We start from the raw sequence: 7,100 nt of genomic DNA, 5'->3' as shown, positions 1-7,100 counted from the left end.
TACAGAACATTACCAACCCCTACACTCCGTATTTTCTGCTGGCTGCTTCACCACCACAGAAAGCATTGAGCTGGGCTGAAACACCGGAGTTTTGGAGCTGCCTGACTCAAGAAAGTAAAAAAGAGATCATGTTTGTATGCAGCTTTATTAACGCAATTAATTCATTTTAAAAAAACTGATACGTGAGAAATATTAATGCCAAAATAACATGCAGAACAGTCAACCCCCCCAACTGATACGTGAGAAATATTAATACCAAAATAACATGCAGAACAGTCAACCCCCCCAACTGATACGTGAGAAATATTAATACCAAAATAACATGCAGAACAGTCAACCCCCCCAACTGATACGTGAGAAATATTAATACCAAAATAACATGCAGAACAGTCAACCCCCCCAACTGATACGTGAGAAATATTAATACCAAAATAACATGCAAAACAGTCAACCCCCCCCAACTGATACGTGAGAAATATTAATACCAAAATAACATGCAGAACAGTCAACCCCCCCCAACTGATACGTGAGAAATATTAATGCCAAAATAACATGCAGAACAGTCAACCCCCCCAACTGATACGTGAGAAATATTAATACCAAAATAACATGCAGAACAGTCAACCCCCCCAACTGATACGTGAGAAATATTAATGCCAAAATAACATGCAAAACAGTCAACCCCCCCAACTGATACGTGAGAAATATTAATACCAAAATAACATGCAGAACAGTCAACCCCCCCAACTGATACGTGAGAAATATTAATGCCAAAATAACATGCAGAACAGTCAACCCCCCCCCAACTGATACGTGAGAAATATTAATGCCAAAATAACATGCAGAACAGTCAACACCCCCCCAAAATTGTATTATTTTAAATGACATTTTTAGCTGAAAATGTGGGTTTCTGCCCTGAATGATGGGTCGCCATCACACAGGGATGGTTTAGAGACCCAGCTTGAATAAACACAGCAAGCCCAACCAAAGTGTATTATTACTCTGACACATTATTTAAGTGGAACTGACAACGTTTTAGCAACATGAAATCTTATCAAAATCTGTTCATATACACCCTCAGGAAGAATATAACACTTTTTTTTTTTTTTTTACATTTTCTGACAAGCGAGCACTTAAATATGGTCATTTTCACATTTTCATTAATTCATCAAATGTTTGGGAATGACGTAGACTAAGGCATTTGCGAAATTTCTATCACAATCTAGAGTGGGATAGCGGCCTTGCGTTTGGAAAATGAATAGACACGGCAGTTATTAAAACCTAATATAAACATCTCTCTTCCAGGACTGGAGTCTACTCAGACCGGTACGCCATCACCAATCAGAGCCACAGTAGACCTTTATGCAAATAAGTCATTTGACACATGGGCCTGCCACCATTCACTTTGAACTTGACTGTGTGTTTACAGGATCACAAAAAAATAACACTTTTAAATTACCTAATGTAGTTTATAAATCCAATGGTCTGATGGGGAAGTGGACATACTTGGTATTCATATCCCTAAAGAAATAAAGGAACTTACAACAGCAGATTTCTACAGAAAGTTAGCAAAGATAAATAAGATTTGAACATTTATCTAAAATGAACCCTACAAAATCTAATAATGCTTTTAGTAAAAAAAATGTAAATAGATAGCTGTTCATTTTTTAGGATAGTTTTATCTTTATTTGTTTCATTGACAAGTGTAACAGGACACATATGATGTAGTTATCACCATAGGTTACATATTTGGTCTCATCAACTTGAAGTTAATTGTTACTTTACAGTAATTTGCTTAAGAAATCAAATCTACGTAGCCAAACAAATGTCTGGAATCAACAGCTGGTGCTAGGCAGCAGCATGAACAACAGTTGAATGAAATTAGAAATGTTTCATACGTGAATTGTTTGAAGGAATTAACATTTAAGCATTCTCTGCTTCAAATCCCTTTCAATATGACTGTTTTATTGGATTGAAGGGCTTTGTGTGCAGTGGAATGTGAAAAACTATTTTCGGCTTAGCCGTCTTTATGCCTATGTCATTCCTTGGCTGTTTCTTTGTGAGTGTGAACATATGTTTAATTTGCATGTTGAATATGCTGATTTAATGTGTGTGTGATATGCCCAGTTGGGATGTGTGCTAATAAATGTGTATTTTAACTGTGTGTGTGTCCAGTCCCTAAGGTGGTGAAGTCTACCTGCTCCTCGTACTCTGAGAAGAATGAAGAGGTGATGAGGAGAGTCCAGGATGGGTCTACCTACACTACAAGCCTTCAGGTTAGTCTCTCTCTCTCTCTCTTCTCTCTCTTTGCCTCTCTCTCTCTCTGTGAATCTTTCTGTGCCTGCCTCTCCCTCCCTCCCTCTCACTCACTCACTCACTCTCTCTCTCTCTCTCTCTCTCTCTCTCTCTCTCACTCTCTCTCTCTCTCTCTTCTCTCTCTTTGCCTCTCTCTCTCTCTGTGAATCTTTCTGTGCCTGCCTCTCCCTCCCTCCCTCTCACTCTCTCTCTCTCTCTCTCTCTCTCTCTCTCTCTCTCACTCTCTCTCTGTGCCTCTTTATCTCTCCCTCTGCCTCTCTTTCTCTTCCTCTCTATCTTTATTTTCAATTCAATCCAATTCAAAGGGGCTTTATTGGCATGGGAAACGTGTTTACATTGCCAAAGCAAGTGAAATTAACAAAAGTGAGAAGACACAAAAACAACATGAAAATGTAATCAAAGCTACAAACAGAGAAAGCAGATAACTACTTCCTGGTTATTTTGTGGATCGTTTTCCCTCTGTGGATATTGTTGCTGTAGACTTCAGTAGTCTGGTTCATACACAGTCCACCAAGCCAATCTCAGTAAGCAGGCCAGTAGTGCTGTACAGCCTCAGTCCACCAAGGCACTCTCAGCAAAATTCCAATAGTGCTATACAGCCCCAGGCTAAAACAGATATACACCACATTGACAAAACTATGTGGACACCTGCTCATTGAATCTCATTCTAAAATCATGGGCATTAATATGAAGTTGGTCCACCCTTTGCTGCTATAACAGCCTCTACTCTTCTGGGAAGGCTTTCCACTAAATGTTGAAACATTGCTGCAGGGACTTGCTTAAATTCAGTAACATCTCCACGTCGCTGATCCTCAACACTGGGGCCCCACAAGGGTGCGTTCTCAGCCCTCTCCTGTACTCCCTGTTCATCCATGACTGCATGGCCATGCACGCCTCCAACTCAATCATTAAGTTTGCAGATGACACAACAGTAGCAGGCCTGATTACCAACAACGACGAGAGTGCCTACAGGGAGGAGGTGAGGGTGCTCGTAGTGTGGTGTCAGGAAAATAACCTCACACTCAACGTCAACAAAACAAATGAGATGACTGTGGACTTCAGGAAACAGCAGAGGGAGCACACCCTATCCACATCGAAGGGACAGCAGTGAAGAAGGTGGAAAGTTTTAAGTTCCTCAGCGTACACATCACAGACTAACTGAAATGGTCCACTCACACAGACAGTGTAGTGAAGAAGGTGTAGCAGATCTCTTCAACCTCAAGAGTCTGAGGAAATGTGGCTTGTCACCTAAAACCCTCACAAATTTTTACAGATATAGCCAGACAGGATGCTCTCAATTGTGCAATACCGCCTGGTACTGCAATTGCACCGTCCAGAGGGTGGTGCGGTCTGCACAACTCATCACACATCCAGGACACCTACAGTTCCCAATGCCACAGGAAGGCCAAAAAGATAATCAAGGAAAACAACCACCCGAGCCACTGCCTGTTCACCCCGTTACCATCCAGAAGGTGAGGTCAGTACAGGTACATCAAAGCTGGGACTGAGACTGAAAAACAGCTTCTATCTCAAGGCCACCAGACCGTTAAACAGCCATCACTAGCACAGCGAGGTGGCTGCCTACCTACAGACTTGGAATCACTGGCCACTTTAATTAATGGATCACTAGTCACTTTAATAATGCTACTTTAATAATGTTTACATATCTTGCATTACTCATCTCATATGTATATGCTGTATTTTGTACCATCTATTGCATCTTGCCTATGCCGCTCGATCATTGCTCATCCATATATTTATATGTTTTCTTATTCCATTCCTTTACTTAAATGTGTGTGTATTAGGTAGTTGTTGTGGAATTGTTAGATTACATGTTAGATATTGAAGCACTGTCAGAACTAGAAGCACAAGCATTTCGCTACACTCGCAAAAACATCTGCTAACCATGCGTATGTGACCAATACAATTTAATTTGATTTGATTTGAAGAGCATTAGTGAGGTCGGGTACTGATGTTGGGTGATTAGGCCTGACTCGCAGTCAGTGTTCCAATTCATCCCAAAAGTGTTAGATGGAGTTGAGGTCAGGGCTCTGTGCAGGCCAGTCAAGTTCTTCCACACCAATCTCGACAAACCATTTTTTGTATGGACATCACTTTGTGCACGGGGGCATTGTCATGCTGAAACAGGAAAGTTGGAAGCACAGAAATCGTCTAGAATGTCATTGTACGCTGTAGCATTAAGATTTCCTTCACTGGAACTAAGGGGCCTAGCCCGAACCATGTAAAACAGCTTCAAACCATTATTCCTCCTCCACCAAACTTTACAGGTGGCACTATAACACAGGTAACGTTCTCCTGGCATCCGCCAAACCCAGATTCGTCCTTCGGACTGCCAGATGGTGAAGTGTGATTCATCACTCCAGAGAACACGTTTCCACTGCTCCAGAGTCCAATGGCGGTGAGCTTTATACCACACCATCCGACGCTTGGCATTGCACATGGTGATCTTAGACTTGTGTGCGACTGCTCAGCCATGGAAACCCATTTCATGAAGCTCCTGACAAACAGTTATTGTGCTGACGTCACTTTCAGAGGCACTTTGCAACCGAGGACAGGCGATTTCAGCTTCAGCACTCGGCAATCCCATTCTGTGATCTTGTGTGGACTACCACTTCGCGGCTGAGCCGTTGTTGCTCCTAGACGTTTCCACTTCACAATAAAAGCACTTACAGTTGACCTGGGCAGCTCAAGCAGGACAGAAATTTGACAAACTGAGTTGTTGGAAAGGTGGCATCCTATGACGGTGCCACGTTGAAAGTCACTGAGCTCTTCAGTAAGGCCTTTCTACTGCCAATGTTTGTCTATGGAGATTGTATGGCTGTGTGTTCAATCTTATACACCTGTCAGCAACGGGTGTGGCTGAAATAGCCGAATCCACAAATTTGAAGGGCTGTCCACATACTTTTGTATATATAGTGTACCTAAAACTACTGGTAGAGATTAACTTGTGGCCAGTGTATTTCTCATCCCCCATTGTGTATGTGTTGTCCAGGCCCAGCTCTTCCTTACCCACATCTCTGGGCCGAGCTGAGGAGAGAGCAGGTGGTCCACTCTTCAGACTGGATCCTTCATAAGAAAGTACCAGCTGTTTCTTGGCTGTATTCACCAGAAAGGAGGAGGGGGGGCGGGGGGAGAAGGCAGACAGACCCCTGTCGTGATACACATGTACTTGTGATTCCTATACATGCTTCAAGCTAGACTGTGTGTTCCTCTAGGACCCCGTCTCCTGTGTATTATCATATAACTAGCCACTATAATCAGCAGTATGGCTATGGCCAATGTCCTCACTCGTCTCTCAGCTCCCAGAATGCATTGTGCTCTCTCCCAGCCTCTGTACGACCCATCTGGGCTGTGTAGACAAAGGGAAAGTCCTGTCTCACTGCTGAACATTATAGGGCTTTATGTGTTTGGCTGCAGACTTGCTTGTTTTCTTAGTCGATCCGTTCGATGTTCAAAGAGCTGTTAGGAGAGAGAGGAAGACCCCCATGAGTACCCTCTCCGGGGGCCGCGATGTACTCCTCTCTCCTCCCCTTCTCCGGAACCCCTGGGATGCACTGAGCCGTACACATCCTTTCACACATGCTTTCATCTGGCCACAGAAATAGCACCACACAGCTGAGAGAGAGAGAGATCCACCTGTACAAGCTATCAGTGCCCACGTTTGCGACAAACCTAAAGGACATCGCCCTCAACTGCAGCACGCAACAACACAAATAGTTATCTATCCAAAACGGAGATGTATGGATAAATCACTTCTCCAATCTTTTTGGCCCTATAACAAAGTACAGACAGCAAAAACATATACATGATCAAATCCAAATGTTAGAATCAACTATTAAAGACTACCAGAACCCATTGGATTCTCCAATTACATTGAATGAACTACAGGACTAAATGGACTGTGGTTCTACATGAAATGATAAAATATGATCAAATGATCAAATATACAGACCACAAATTCCAATTGGCTATACTTAAACTCTTTAACATCATCCTTAGCTCTGGCATCTTCCACAATATCTGGAAGCAAGGACTGATCACCCCAATCCACAAAAGGGGAGACAAATTTGACCCCAATAACTACCGTGGGATATGCGTCAACAGTAACCTTGGGAAAATCCTCTGCATTATCATTAACAGCAGACTAGTACATTTCCTCAATGAAAACAATGTACTGAGCAAATGTCAAATTGGCTTTTTTTACCAAGTTACCCTACGACAGACCAAGTTTTCACCATGCACACCCTAATTGACAAAGAAACAAACCAAAACAAAGGCAAAGTCTTCTCATGCTTTGTTGATTTCAAAAAAAGCTTTTGACTCAATTTGGCATGAGGGTCTGCTATACAAATTGATGGAAAGTGGTGTTTGGGGAAAAAATACGACATTATACAATCTATGTACACAAACAACAAGTGTGCTGTTAATATTGGCAAAAACACACACATTTCTTTCCACAGGGCCCTGGGGTGAGACAGGGATGCAGCTTAAACCCACCCTCTTCAACATATATCAATGAATTGGCGAGGGTACTAGAACAGTCTGCAGCACCCGGCCTCACCCTACTAGAATCTGAAGTCAAATGTCTACTGTTTGCTGATGATCTGGTGCTTCTGTCCCCAACCAAGGGGGGCCTACAGCAGCACCTAGATCTTCTGCACAGATTCTGTCAGACCTGGGCCCTGACAGTAAATCTCAGTAAGACAAAAATAATGGTGTTCCAAATAAGGTCCAGTTGGCAGGACCACAAATACAAATTCCAT

This window comes from Oncorhynchus clarkii, chromosome 31 (genome assembly GCF_045791955.1).
Source record: "Oncorhynchus clarkii lewisi isolate Uvic-CL-2024 chromosome 31, UVic_Ocla_1.0, whole genome shotgun sequence".
In the NCBI taxonomy this organism is placed as follows: domain Eukaryota; kingdom Metazoa; phylum Chordata; class Actinopteri; order Salmoniformes; family Salmonidae; genus Oncorhynchus; species Oncorhynchus clarkii.
The sequence above is the reverse complement of the archived record's forward strand: the minus strand, read 5'-3'. Positions refer to the sequence as shown.